The sequence below is a fragment of the Canis lupus genome, chromosome 5 (assembly GCF_011100685.1).
Source record: "Canis lupus familiaris isolate Mischka breed German Shepherd chromosome 5, alternate assembly UU_Cfam_GSD_1.0, whole genome shotgun sequence".
NCBI lineage: Eukaryota > Metazoa > Chordata > Mammalia > Carnivora > Canidae > Canis > Canis lupus.
Window position 1 is genome coordinate 19,232,426 of NC_049226.1, and position 15,458 is coordinate 19,247,883.

The window sequence follows — 15,458 nt, forward strand, 5'->3', positions numbered from 1 at the left end:
CTTGGTGGTCATAGGAACCCTAAATGTCAACTGTTCAACACTCAAACTGCATAGTCGATTCTAGGTATAAAATCCTGGGCTCGATTCCTCCAGGAAGCCACCAACTGATCCCATTCCCATTTATTAAAAAATACTAAATACCCTGTTCTCACCTGCACAACTGAAGAGACAAGCGAGCCTGTAGGCCTGCAAGACCAAAAGTCTTCTACTCCCCACTCTGCCTTGTCCCACAAAGTCTGAAGACCGAAAAGTAGGAAAGGAAGGGGGTAGAGGACAGAGCAGGGCTCAGTACAAAGCAGTAGTGAGGAAACACAGCTCTATTTGGTGGCAATGCAACCAGAGTAGGGATCAAACCAAAGCCACCCGAGGCTTGCAAATCACTCCTTCCCTATACCTACTTTGGCGCCAAGACAAGCAGCAGGGGCAGAAAACAGCAGAAGGCAAATACAGTGAAACTGTTGAGCTCCCAGAGTCCCACCAAACGAAGTGTGGAGCCCATATTCAGATTACATGAAGCATTTTTCACAGACCTACCCTTGCTAAGAAAAAACTGTCCTGAGCCAGAGCCAAGGCACAGCCAGCTCTGCTCCTGTGCGTCTCAGAAGCCCCATTTCTCCCCCACCATCCTGTCCCCACTGGGGGCTCTCTGAGCCCTGGTTTAAAAAGAAGGAAAAAAAAAAAAAAAAAAACAGGCCGCTGAGCCCATGTCCACAGGAGTCTGAAGTATTTTGCCAGCCTGCGATGGCCTCCGAAGAACCATGTTGGGCTAGTTACCTGAGGTTGGTGCCCTGTGACACCATACTCTTGCCGTACGCCTGGTCTGTGGTGCTGCTGTAGTCATAACAGGTTTCTGAGGACCCTCAGGCTGATCTAGCTGAACACCGTGCCAGGATGGCCTCATGCTGCCAGAGGAGCCAGCTCCACAGAAGCTCACCTGCCAGGAGACCCACTTCCCCTCCTCAAGATCCTAGACCTGGCAAGCCAGGGCCAAGACTACTGAGGCCCCATTTTCCTGCCTTGCTTGGAGGGTCACCGAAGGGATCAGAGCAAGAGGGCCTGACAGGGAAACCTCATCAAGATGGCTACTCAGGGGGATCCCTGGGTGGCTCAGCGGTTTGGCGTCTGCCTTTGGTCTGGGGCACGATCCTGGAGTCCCGGAATCGGAATCGAGTCCCACATCGGGCTCCTGGCATGGAGCCTGCTTCTCCCTCCTCCTGTGTCTCTGCCTCTCTCTCTCTCTCTGTCTATCATAAATGAATAAATCTTTAAAAACAACAAAAACAGAAAAAGATGGCTACTCTTTTCCAAGCAAAAGGCCCCTCAGGCTCCGTGGGACCTCGGACTCACCTGTTACTTTTGTTTAATTCCAAGGATACTGGGCACTCAGCAAAGGACACAGGTGGAGATCTTCAGGGGGGAATCCAGAGGCCATTCTGCTACCATACCTCCCAGACCGGGGCTGACCAGCACCACAGGGTGCCAGAAGGGGTGGGGTGGACCTGGTAAGCGGCCAGCACCTCTGGTCTAAGGCACTAATTAGGATTGGAAACTGTACCCCACACATTTCGTCAAGGGACCCATTCAGCAAGAGAACATGAACACCTCAGCAAGGCAGGGAACCAATGGATTTGTGAAGAAGGGAACAGAGAGATGGACAGGCCACGGTTTTGATTCTGGAGAGATCTGGAAGGTTACCAGCCCTGTGAGTAGCTGCACTATAAAAAGAGTCAGACACGAAGTATTTCCTTTCCCATAAAATATTCATTGCTGCATGGAAGAGCCAAGAAGCCGAAACCTCAAGCATTTCTAACTTTGTACTGCAGTAATAACAGAGTTTTATAGGAACCTTCTGATTGTATTTATACCAGGCTATAAATACACTTCCATCTAAGCAAACGGAGGGGAGACACATCTAGCCCCCCTCAGAGTCTGTACTGTAACGAGAAAGACCCCAGGTACACCCACGATCCACTTAGCATTTCAGCTAGAAAACAGCAGATGGAGTGATCGTGACACCAGTTCTTTAAAGGAGTGCATGCAGAGCAGCTCTGGCTCCTCTCACAAACAATGCTTGGGATGTTCCCCAAACCTGGCTTACAAATAATATTGCCCTTGCTTAACAATGGAACCAACGTCCAGGGTGCCGTATGTGTACTCAACTCTTTGCAATTCACACAATGCTCTTTCATCCCTTGGTCCCAAATACAAGCCCAGGTGGTAGGGTGGGTGCTGTTGTCGGCACAAGGGCCAGGGTGGTGAAGCAACTTGTACAACGTCACGCAGCTAGAAGGCAGCAGAACCAGGCTGAGAACCTAGGCTGTCCAAGCCCACCTCCAGTCCTCCCGCCAAGGATACACACAGCCCGCCCATACCCTGAAATTCAACGTGAGAGGTGAGCCATACTTCAGCTGCTCGGCTCCACCCTCTGTGACTGATGGGGAACATCACTCAATCTTGCAGGGACAGCTCTGTCCTCTTCCGTTTATATGAAGTAATGAACCCCTGCCAGAGGTTACCATGGATTGGTAAATTGCCCACTAAACTAGGCATTGAATGTTCTCGGACTACTCGCATGCATCAGAAACATAGACAGACCTCATTTAATGAGACTCATTTACAGCATTCCGGACAGAGAGGGTGTAGCTTAATAAAGTGATAAGCAATACTGTTCCAGAATATTCGACACTGAAGTTTCAGCTAAGATGAAGTTCACAGTAAAAGCTTTTCCTTTGTGGATCCCTGGGTGGCTCAGCAGTTTAGCGCCTGCCTTTGGCCCAAGGCACAATCCTGGAGTCCCAGGATCGAGTCCCAGGTCAGGCTCCCGGCATGGAGCCTGCTTCTCCCTCCTCCTGTGTCTCTGCCTCCCTCTCTCTCTCTCTCTCTCTCTCTTTCTGTCTATCATAAATCAATCAATCAATCTTAAAAAAAAAAGCTTTTCCTTTAACAAAAAGGGTCTTTCCGTCTTCCCATCTCCCCCCAAAACCAGTTATATTCTGCTTAAAGGACTTTCTTAGTATATGCACTCCTGGACTTCCAACAATGTCTTCAAAGAAAGTGAGTCAAAGACGCAGAGTACACAAAATCTTCCCATTTGCCCTCGGGGATACATACCCATCGCACCACAGGTGCACTTGGGGCCATTCAAAACCAATGAACATGTCTACCTATTCTGGAAGCACTTTTAAGTGTGTCAGGGCCAGATTGTCTCTGACGTGCAGTAAAGCAAGAACAAACCTTGTCTCACCACCAAGTTCTGCTCAAGTCTCTGGGAATTCAGTCTGGGTTACAAAGACAAAGAGAAAAGGGTAAATTATGGCCCCTCTGGGATTATTTATTTTGCTTAGTTCCATTTAAAGCCAGTGTGGCCCTAATGGTTTTTAATGGTCCTAAATGATTTCAATGAAATCTGGGCATTCACTGGCAAGACATCTGGGGACAGGCCTGCCTATCTGCAAACTGGCAGGCTTCCCTATTTGTTCTATGGAACAATAAATGTCAATGAATGAGAAGCTTCAATTATTCAGAACGTTTCCAGCACCTGATTCTCATGAAAAAGAAGATCGACGGAAACAAAATATTTTGTTGTGCAAGAATTTAGTAAAAATTTTTCTTCAAAAATTTTTAGGCACACGGCCTATATGGAGGTTTCTCAGTCTCAGTGCTACAAATCTGTAGTGGTGCAGAGTGGAGAAGGAGACTGTCCTGATCATTGTCAGAAGTGTAGAAGCAGCCATGGCCCCTACACACTACCATCCCAGTGTTACACCAAACCTGTGTAGGGGGTAGGGTGGGTGCTGCTCTCACTATGAGGCTCAGGGAGCTCCAGTACATTGTCCAAGGTCTCCCTCAGCTCTGACAACCAAAAACGTCTCCATACATTGACAAGCGTGCCCTGTTAACAACCACCTACTTAGGGTACACATTCACTCAAGCCGGGTCTACACCTTCCACATGACACACAGAATCATGAGTGATAACCAAAATACCAGCCCTCAGGGGTGCACGATCACGAAATGTCAAAGGATTCAATTAGTTCACCATGAGGTACTCACAAAAGCAGGAAAATGTACTATTCTGTTTTGTAAAGCAAGTCAGCAGGGCTTATAACCAAAAGGATTCTCCGGTTAAGCCTTAGTTAGCCAGATAGCCAGAAAGTGTAATGAGTTACCATCACGCCATCCCCCATATTCCAATGAACTGTGTTTTATGACACGAGCACACACATGCAGGCACAGTATCATCACCTTAAGCTATGCTTATTTACCCTCATAAAAAGATTCAACTATCAGCTCACTTCATGGATCGAATAGAGGGCTGAAAACATCTATTTTATTTAGGAGCAGTTGGGAGAGGGAATTGGGAAAGCAATTGCAGAGGAGAGAAAATGAAGTTTTGATCACCTCACTGGATACTGTCCTTTCGGTTGCCCAGAGCTTGCTAATAAAAGCCACAGCAAGCCCCGGAGACCACTGTCTACCTGCATTCACACTCAACCCATACCCACGCCCATGCACATCTTGATACGTGTGTACTTGCAAGCACACGTACAGATACACACCCATCCACCGATGTTGACACATACGAATTACACCTGATCCAACACATCCCTGTGGCTCCATTGGGTCCCAGCACGAGACCTGAATTCGTAAGTGCCACATCTCAACTAACCTGACAAACCAAAGTGGGAAGTGGTGCGGGGGGGGGGGGGGGGGGGGGGGATGCAGATCACATGCAAATCCATCTCCCCAACCAGGTCCCTCCACGCTGCTGGGCCTCCAATATGGCTTGAGAGTTTCTCTGCTTCTCTCCAAGGACAAAGTAGCTGGGGGCATCCAGATGAACACTTTCCCCAGAGACCCACGCCACCGTCACCGGGATGGCACAGCCCTGTCGGGGGTCGGCTTACACCCTGGTGACATCTGCTCTTTCCTCCCACAAAGAGGGTGAGCCCACAAAGCAAAGAGGCCTCTCCTGAAGCCAAAGAGCAGAAACTTTTCCTAAGTGCTCTTCCCTAGGCATCCTGCTCTTCCCTAGGCATCCTGCCTTTCTAGGACAATCATTAAGAGACTCTTGATTTCTACACACACCTTGCTTGTCCAAAGAAATCAATATGAAAATCAATTCATCCACTGATATATTTTATCAAGATACATGTGGTGATGCCACATTTCATTTACAGTGCAGCACTCGGGGAAGCCAAGGTCACTGGATAGAAAGCAGGCTGCAGGAGGGTGGGAGGGGGAGAGGCCCATATTCTGCGCTGGCTGCAAATAGAAAAGTGAATGAAATCGGAGCAGAGAGAGAGAGAGAGAGAGAGAAGGGAGCCTAGGGATGTGACAATTACTGTATGTAGGAGGCGCAGCGTCCGTGCAAGCGTGCCAGCTTGTTTAAATGTGAAAGAGTTGGTAGATTTAGAATTCCAAGTATTTTTCTCCTGACCATGGCAAACGAAAAACCTGTTTCGCCAGCATGCTGGTCAGTAGAATATAAAATGTTTTCTTCGAGCCAGAAAGGAAGAGGGAGGAAGAACACAGGGGCGGGGTGGGGCCATGGGGGAAGAGAGACCAGACAGGTCTGAGATCAAGACAAAGAATGAGAAGGAACAGGCAGGGGGACCAAAGGATACGTGCTGGGAGCCAGCGTACAGCAGGAAGCAAACGGGAATTTCAACAAGCCTCAGGGAGGAAAATTATGATATCTGCATGGCTGCAAAGGGGCATATTTTTAGTAAATTCGAAAGTGATTTGCCACACACAGCACCATCCCACTCTGAGGGCCCTCCACCGGCTCTGGTAGCTGTGCCACGGATCAAATGTACTCCATAATTGCAGAGTCACTGCTACCCTCTTACCTCTAAACAGAGCAGATTAAAATAGCATGAACAGCTATAATAACAGGTTTGGGATTCGGCTTTTTACAGCCAGAAAAAATGCTTATGGAAATAAGGATTTTGCTGACTCTTTTCAAAGTGAAGAAAAGGAGAGAGAAGTGGCCTCCGGAGCTCAAGAGGGAACTGTATGTCCCCGGTCCAAACGGGCTCCGAGCTGCAGCATGCTGCCTCCCATCCAGATCCAAGGCGAAAACCAAGGATCGGGGCACCTGGATGCACTCTGGGACCACCTCGCCCACCCTGTCCCTTCCCTTCCCGCTGCGCGACCCGAGATGCTCGAAGACTGTTCAACCCCAGAGTGGCTGTCAGACTCCCCTGGCAGCTCCGGTGCCCCAACAAAGGGAACCTGGGTAGGATAAATGGTACATCAAGGGGCAGGTGACAGGCACAGGCACACTCTGTGGAAGACAAATTGACTGCACCGACCTAGGCCCCTTCAAAACCAGCCAAGGGTAGCACCAGTCAGTACCCCAAACCAGACACTGCTTATCTTTGAAGGCCTGAGCTCCACTTTCCACGATGACGAGCGTCTTCCAAAACACGCCTAGGAGGATCGGTGCTGCCAGCCCTCATTTAGTATTTACTGTGAGCCAGGTGCTAGGAAGGGTTTAATAAAAGGCACCACATCCTCATAACACATCCTAGAGGCAGCTCTTCCAATCCCCCATTTTGCAGGTGAGAAACCTAACGGTCAGATGTTTAAGTTATTTGCCCAAGACTCTACAGCTAACAAGTGTTTGAGTTAGGATTCAAACCCAGAATCGTCTGATTCCTGAAGCTGAGATCTTTGACCACCCCCACCCCCACCCCCGACCTGGGCCCACGTGGATGGCATCCCTCATCTCCAGAACCACGTCTCAGCCACTGTTCACATGGCCTTTGCAGAAGTGCCTGGGAAGCTGCCTCCCATAAAGCAGGAGCAGCCTGCCCCTCAGCCTGGGAGTCAGCCCCCCAGAAGTACTTCTGGGTGTTGATGCTGGTATGGGGCAGGCATGCAGGCCAGTGGACACTGCATCACTAGGGTGCATCACCCCCCCAATCACTGACTCCCCAGGATCCCCCCTACTCAGGCCCTCCTAAGGAAGCTGTGTGGCTCTAAAGGTTTCTCACTCCTCATTGTGGCTGTGGATGCTGCCAGTGGCCAGGAGAATGAGCTCCCAGAGTGGGAAAGAGATTTCCCAAAATCTTCACCAAAATGAAGCAAGAAGGCCTAGACTGGGGCAGGCCTGACTCTGAGTCCCGTATCCTCCCCATCAGATCTTGATTAACCGGCCTCACATCACAGTGATGCAGTCAGGAGGGCTAGGCGTGGAGGGAGGCCTTCTCTACACTCAGCCCCAGCCTCCAGCCCTCTGGGAGGTGACAGATAGGGACTCTAGAGCTCCACCTGAAGACACACGTGGAGCTGAATTCTCCAGTGCACAAGATGAATCACAGAACCCTTCCCAAAGCCAAGGGGAACACATGTGACACCTGATGAGTGAGACAGAGCTGTGCAAGGCCATGGCTTTGCCCACCCTGAGCCCTCCTGCCTCCCCGGCACCCCACAAGAATCCCATTCTGAGGGGACACCTGGATGGCTCAGCAGTTGAGCATCTGCCTTCGGCTCAGGGCATTATCCCAGGGTACTGGGATCGAGTCCCACATCAGGCTCTCCAGGAAGCCTGCTTCTCCCTCTGCCTGTGTCTCTGCCTCTGTCCTGTCCCTCATGGATAAATAAATACAAAACCTTTAAGAAAAAAAAAGAAAGAACCCCATTCTGAGATTCTCCCTTGTTCTCCTTCCCTCTTCTAACTGCCGCCGACCCAAGTAATGATGCACAGCCCATCCGACCATCTCCATCTCCCCCTGACCCACACCTGGAATGAGTGCATTCTCAGCAGCAGGAGCAACCATTACACAGGGTGTGTGCATGTGTGGGTGCGGGTATGTGCGCGCGCACACACGTGCTTATGGTGGGGTTGGCAGTGAGGGTTCGGACCGTTACAGTGCTTCTCTAATTTTAGTGCACACCAGAATGACCTAGGAGCTCATTTATACAAATTTCTGTTCCTACTCCAGGTTCTGAATTCATCCATCCCTGTGGGCCAAGGGATTTTAATGCGTAGCCTGTGGGATTCCCATGCAGGTGGTCAGCAGGCCACTCAGAGAACCCTGTGATCTCTGGGCTGCTGTGGAAGAGAACTATCCAGGGTAGGGATTCTCAGGGGAGGACATGCCAGGAAGGGACTTCACACATGAAGGGGCTTTTAAAATGCACATACGTCTCCCCTCCCGCCTCCATCCTCAGATACACACTGTCCCTCAGGAGTCACTGCTGCCACCAGGCTATGGGAGTCAAGGGTGCAACCTGGATTCCCCTGGAAGGAGAGGCACCAGGAGGGGAAAGGGTGGGCAGAGGTAGTGCAGCCCTGGTCCAGGCACCAGAGAGCCAGGGCTCAAAGTAGGGGCCAGGGGCAGCACTCCCTGTCTCTGCTCAACTGGAAAAAGGACAGGTTCTGGCCTTCAGGATGCTTCCGATCTGCAGAGGGACCCAGGCTACTCTACAGGAACGGTCAGGGTACGCCACAGCTAGTCCCAGAGGAAGAGTGATGCAGTGGAATGGAGTCTGTGTGGACTGGCAGGTGGAGAGGTCAGGGTGGCCCTTCCCAAGCCCATGGACCTGGGCCCCTGGCTTCAGTCGGGAACACACAAGAATTCGCACCTGTCCGGGGAAACCGTGCTCAGAACCTCAAGAGGCAGTATGTCTGGTTATGGCCCCAGCTCTCCTGGCCCTGTGGTCACTGCAGCTCAAGTCCCTAACCAACCCACCTCGATGAAGACAAGGCCGGGGTCCCTCCCAACAGCAGCACTCAGCTCCCCCTCATCAGGGGTGAGGAGCTGCGCTAACTTCTGCATCCTAGACCACAGCACCCGGCCCCTGCCCCGCCAGATTTCCTGGGCACCCCCCCACCAGGACTCAGTGGGGCAGGCCAGTCCACAGCGACATCACCCTGAGGGCCACCGCCACCCCAGTAACCTGCCATGCTCCCGAAGGGAGACACACGGCCAGAAGGAGCGGCTGCCAGGAAAACTCTGCCTGGATAAGGAAACGGGGAGAAGGCGATCACGAGGCGCCTGCTTTGTGGCTCCATCTAGATGGCTCAGCACAAGCAGCAGATTCACCTCGCTTTAAGAGCAGATGGGGCAGAGCTGGCGGGAGATGAAGGCATTATCCGTGCCTGGGCAGAAGGGACGGATTCCAGGGACGGAGCACAGAAGCAAAGGGTTCGGAGCCAGGAAGATCCTTCAAACGGCAGAGCCTCTGAGCGCGGCGGGTTTCAGCCCTTCCGCCCGGACTACCCACGCAGCCGGGCCGCGAGGCCGTGGGCCTGCCGGAGGGCACAGCGGCCCGGCCCGCCCGCTCCTGTTACGGAGGTGGACACGGCGGCAGCACGCAGACACAGATCTGCCCCAAAGCAGGGCTAACTTTGCCTCTCACCGATAGGGGCCGCTTTGGGGGGTCTGTTCTCTCTGTGGCCTCTTCCAGGAAAAACAGGTACATCTGTGGACTGAATTCCCTCAATGGGGGTTGGGTTGGACCCTACAAGACCTCATCTTGCTGCCCAAAGCAAAAAAGGGTCCAAAGGAAGGTAAAGGGGCCACTCCTACAACAAGGTGCGCCCTAGACACCCCCCAACTGCGAGTCTGCCTGTTGCCCAGGGAAAACCGAAGTGGGGGAGCAAAGGTCACTGGTCTGAGAGGACCACAGGAAGAGAACATCCACCATCTACTTCTCTGTCACCATGTCCCCCTTGTGAAGGAACTGGATGAGCCTTCTGCAGTCTTGACTGGAAAAAAAAAAAAAAAAAAGCTCTGGGAGGAAAACAAAAATGAAAATAAGAGTGACATCATGGGGGAATCGTGTGGGAACGCTGGCTGTGCCTTCTGATAGTTATGCGACCTTGGGCACGTTGCTCAACAGCTCTGGGCCGTGGATCCGCACATCTGAAGTGGAAAAGGCTCATGCCGCCTACCTCCCACCACAGCAGGCCACCCTGTGGTTATACATCAGGAAAGAAAGCCAGGGAGCAAAATGTTAAAAATTGGTAAACCCCAAATTGGTAAAGGTGATAGGAGAGTTCTTTTTTTTTTTTTAAAGACTTTACTTATTTGGGGGAGAGAGCAAGGGGGGGAAACAGAGGAGGAGGGAGGAGAAGCAGACTCCGCACTGAGTGTGGCTCGATCCCATGATCCCAAGATCACAACCAGAGCCAAACCCAAGAGTCCGACACTCATACGACCGAGCCACCCAGGCGCCCCGATAGGAGAGTTCTCTATATTATTCTTGAAACTTTTCTATAAGTTTCAAATCATTTCATGAAAATGAAATCCACAGTAATTTCCTTAGGGGGGGCTGAAATGGGGAGGATGAGAAATTTTAACTATCTTTGTATGGCTGCATTTTTAAAGATGAGTGTATGTGTTGCTATTGTGTTGTGTTTTGTTTTTTAACTACAACAAGAATGTAAAGGACAATAGGTAGATGAGGATCTGCAGGAGGCACAGAAAAGAGAGTAATAGTTAATGCTCTCCTGCCCGCACCTGCTCGTCCCCTCCCTTAGGGCTGGGCGAGCACGTGGATGGCCATGCCCTGGTCACATGCAAGCTCCCAGAGGGCAGCAGGCTGACTCTGTCTTGCTCTTGAGCCCTCTTCCTCCATGGCCTTGAACCGCACTCTGCACTTGATGATCCTCCAATACCTGTGTCCGACTGACCATGCGGAGTGAGAGGCTGGAACAGGTGCGTGGGCAGAGCCACCAAGGACGGACATTTTCATCAGCCTGGCTTGGCTTAACTGTGTCCTTCTGGTGCGAGGAGCTCGGGTTTCCGGGATGTGGCCAAGAGACGCCGATCTGCCAGTGGCCGCAGTGCTGAGGCCTCTCAGGGCTATGGGCCCAAGGGGTTAATGTTTGGGTATTTGTTCCTGTCCCACAGTCCCCTCTCTAAATGCCCAGCCCTAATCCCAGAGCTTAGCAAGGGTGGAATTCCAGAACACCTCAGTTCCGGACCTTGTTTGGTAGGAGGTCGGGGGCCGAAACTATGGGAGAGATTCCGAGGGGCAGCAGGAGAGGCTGGGAGAGACATTTGGGGGCAAACCTGAGAAGTCTGCCACCAGCGCTGCCTTTTCTGTCACCACAGCCAGGAAGACATGGCCACCGGAGCCCGTCGTCTTCTCACGGCCTCTGCTGTAAGCACTGGTGACACTGATGTATTAAAAAATAAAGAAGGCTGTTTGCTTCCATGAGTTACCCTGACCCTGCGGCGATGTGTCTCGCATAACACCCACGGTGGCTGGTAAATTGAGCAAACATGACATAGATGTCCTGGGAGTCACAGAACCAAGCTGGACTTTGCTCCCCATTATCCCCCAACCATCTCCCCAAAGCAAAGTGACCTTAAAAGCAAAATCCATCTGCTGAAACCCTGTTGAGATTATTCATATGTTTTGATTCCTAATTCAAAAATAATAAGTGGTTCATGGGTTCCAAGTTTAAAAATATATTCATCATCTGGTCTCTGTAGTAGAACATATCCCACTGGCTCGGAACACACACCGCCAAAGACTCCGCGCACCGGCCTGGTGCCCATATGGTCATTTAGCCATAGGTGACAGCAATGCCTGGCCTTACACCACCCCTTTTTATTCTATTAAAAATCCTATTTTAAGGCCACTGTCAATAAGAGCCTTAACTTCTCTGGACGGAGGAACTAAGAGACCAACAAACTGTAAATCCACTTGCTCCTGATGATTCCTCGGGACAGAGCAACCATTAAGCATGAGAAATGGGAATTCATGCTTAATTTCAAATCCATGTGTGCTCCAATGTGGAGAGCAGCTCATTAGTGTGTTAATAGCCAACAGGACCCAAGGCCATCCTCACACATTCCTTCATTCCTTCTCCAGAAAGTCCTCTCTAGACTTACACATACATATGTGTATATATATTTATACATGTATGAAGCCATTCATCCTAAATGCAGGACATCAACAATGAGGTTCAGATTCTAACCTGGCATCAGCACTGTCTTGGCATTGTGTTTAGCCTTCCCATCTACCGGGATCTCCTTCTGGGGGCCCCAATAAGGCCCCTTCCAATCCACAGGCCCAATGGTAGATCCCAGCAGCCATGTCGTACTACATAACTGCTATTGTGTGTGACCGTACCATGTAACCCCAAAATACATACATTGAGGGATACTTGGGGGGCCCCATGGTTGAGCATCTGCTTTTGGCTCAGGTCCTGGGATCGAGTCCCACATCAGGCTCCTTGATGACAGCCTGCTTCTCCCTCTGCCAATGTTTCTGTCTCTCTCTGTGTCTCTCATGAATAAATAAATAAATAAAATCTAAAAAAAAAAAATTCTTGAAACCCTGATGGCCAATGTGATTATATTTAGAGAAAGGACCCCATACAGAGATCATTAAGGTTAAATGAGATCACAAGGGTGGGGCCCTATTGGAAAGGATTAGTGTCCTTATAAGAGAGACACCAGAGAGGTTGCTCGCTCTTATTTGCTATCTTCTCCCCACTCTCTACCACATGAGGACACAGTGAGAAGGGAGACATCTGCAAGCCAGGAAGAGAGCTCACCAGATTCTGACCATGCTGGAACTTGATCTTGGCCTTTCCAACCCCCAGGCTGTGAGAAAACAAATCGTATCATTGAAGCCACCCAGCCTGTGGTTTTTGCTATGGCAGCCCAAGCAAACGAAGACAAAAGCCCTCATCACAAAGCCTTCGGTGAGTGACTGACCTAGGGCAGACACCCATCCAAACTATATCAGCCAGATTCCCTCTCTTCTAGAATTGGGGATATGGGCATGGAAAATTCTATTAGGTCTTATCACACGTAAACCAGGGAGTCCCAGACCAGCATCTAAAGATCACTTGTTTGCAGAGAGATAAAAATGAAACTGGATGCACGGCCCAAAGTGAGGATGAGACAAAGAAAGAGAATACTGCCTGAGTTTCTGACAACTAGCTCTTGGTTCCGTTCACCTGCCTTCAAAGGTGGGGCTCTATCCCTACCCTTGGGCTCCAGGAAACACTGCTAGATCACAATAACAAATCCTCTTATTGGGCTTAAGCTAGCACAAATTGGGGCGGGGTGGGGGGGGCTTTCTGGTTTTTTTGTTTGGGTTTTTTTTTTAACACAACCAAAAAAGCCCTAAGTAGTATATAGGAACACGGACTTTGAGGCCCTTAAAAGCCGAGACAGTGCCATGCCCTCCATGTTTATTTACCCCACTCTAATGGTAAATGTTTGCATTCTACAGAAACCAAGGTGACAACTGTCCATTGAACTGAACCAATGGGTACATGCCACAAAATGCTCCCTGAGGAACCAGAAACAGAACACAGCCAACTCAAGTTCCAGACAAAAATCACTCTTAAGTAATAATTACCTCTTTGCTGGGCCATAGCTTTTACACAGATTCTAAGGATACCATGTTTTTTCTCTGTTATGTGCCTCACATACAGGGTATGCATTCAGCAAGTGAAGAATAAAAGGCCGTTTCCATTTCTGATCCCACCCTCTGCCAACCATACCAGGCACACATCTGCTAGAATAAATGGTTGCTATAGAAATCACCATTTTTGGAACAGGCAAACCCAGAGTCTATGAAGAACGCAGCCATCTCCGTACTCAGTGAAATCTGGGGGCCTGGGGCTCGGGAAGCGTCTTAGCCAACAGCCAGTAGCTTGTAACCAAACTGACCTAAGACAGGGACATGATACCTCACATCTCAGAGAATCTATCTTGACAGTCAAAAGTGAAGAGTTGCCAACAGAAGCTGAGGTTACACTAGAGGACCCTCCCTTGAGAGTAGAGTCACAGTTTGGAGACATCTGTGAAATTCTATAAAACTGGCACTGTAGGGATCCCTGGGTGGCGCAGTGGTTTAGCGCCTGCCTTTGGCCCAGGGCGCGATCCTGGAGACCCGGGATCGAATCCCACGTCGGGCTCCCGGTGCATGGAGCCTGCTTCTCCCTCTGCCTATGTCTCTGCCTCTCTCTCTCTCTGTGTGTGACTATCATAAATAAATTAAAAAAAAAAAACTGGCACTGTAACATCATGGGTGAAGGTTTGGTATCCGGGATCAGACACTCCCAGACACTGGGCTCCACCACCTAGAAGCTGCGTAGTCCTTAGCAAGTCACTTACCCATTCTGTGTCTCTCTTCTCATCTGTAAAATGAAGATAATAACAGCCCTAATTCATGGGATTACTGAAATTATTAAGCAAGATGATATACATAAGTAGGGGTGCCTGGGTGGCTCAATTAAGCATCTGCCTTCAGTTCAGGTCATGATCCCAGGGTCCTAGGATGGAGTCCCATGTTGGGCTCTCTGCTCAGTGTGGAGTCTGCTTCTCCCTCTCCCTCTCATGTGCTCTCGATCTCTCTCTCTCTCTGTCAAATAAATAAAATCTTTAAAAAGAAAAGAAAAGATAATATACATAAGTATTCAACTCATGGCAGCAATGTATGTGGTATTTTTACTAAGGACCCACGGTGCTAGCCAGAATCAAGAACCAGACTCGGGGAAAGCAGAGACAAAGAACAGAGCCATGGATTTCATGTCTTGATTTGGGGAGGAAATAACCTTCTCATCTCACTGGAGGCCCAATCATGAGTTAGACCTTCACTCTAAAACCTGGGGAGGGTTGCCAGGACCTCAGTGCTCCCATTCAGAAGCTCTGGTACTCTGAGACAGTTCACAACCACAGTGGGCACCTCTTCCAAACTCTACCCTCAGTGACCTCCCAGTGGCAGCCTGAAATTGACCGTGGTGGGAGTTATCTATCATGCAAATCAGTAAATGCTACAAATCAGGTACCTTTTTCTATCCTGGAGAATTTGTTATGAAACATTTCCTAGCACATCAGTGAAAAAGCTTCCTCACCAGGGAAGAGGGATCTGAAAAACATTTTATACTTGAGAGTCGGTACAATCTAAGGTTTCTCTGAACAGGGATAAACAGGATTTCAGAGGACCCAGGAATGCAACTACATATCCCTGATTGGCCCTCTAAGTTTCGTTTCCAGCCATCAAACTGTAGAAACTAGCATCCTGGCAAAGCCCTGTCAAAGGAGGCGCCATCTTGGAGATAAGAGGGAAAGAAGGGTCCTGAAGATTTGGAGATTTGAAGAGCGTAAGTCTGCAGACCAGACCCGCAGACTGTGATCTGAGAGATCCCTCCTCTGAAGAGAGGTACCCCTCGCTCCAGAGCAAACAGCCTGCCTGGGGAAGAGCTCTCCTCCCCAGCAGCACCACTGCCATGTCAGAGGCTGGTGAAGAGTCCCGGCTCGTCCACCTCCTCTGCTGTGTGACACCAGGCAAGGTGCTAGGCCACCCTGAGCTTCAGTTTATTATCTGTACTTTGATTTTACAGTACTTACCGCAAACCTGTTGTGAGGATTAAATAAGATCTGGCTTTTAATAATGCCTAACACAGGACTGACCTAACATAAGCATTCACAAGAAGAGGGCTGTTGTTCCGGTTGTTGGTAAAAACCCACA

General features: G+C 50.0%; 1 protein-coding gene and 1 long non-coding RNA gene across 5 annotated transcripts in view; one reads left to right on the plus strand and one right to left on the minus strand.

Annotated features, from left to right (window-relative positions):
* Positions 1-15,458, minus strand: part of ZBTB16 (zinc finger and BTB domain containing 16) — a 188,002-nt gene that overhangs the window by 115,264 nt on the left and 57,280 nt on the right. The window lies entirely within an intron of this gene.
* On the plus strand, positions 8,683-13,922 carry LOC119871812. The gene is made up of 3 exons (XR_005359268.1): positions 8,683-11,227; positions 12,480-12,675; positions 13,212-13,922. It is a non-coding gene; the product is annotated as an uncharacterized LOC119871812 (long non-coding RNA).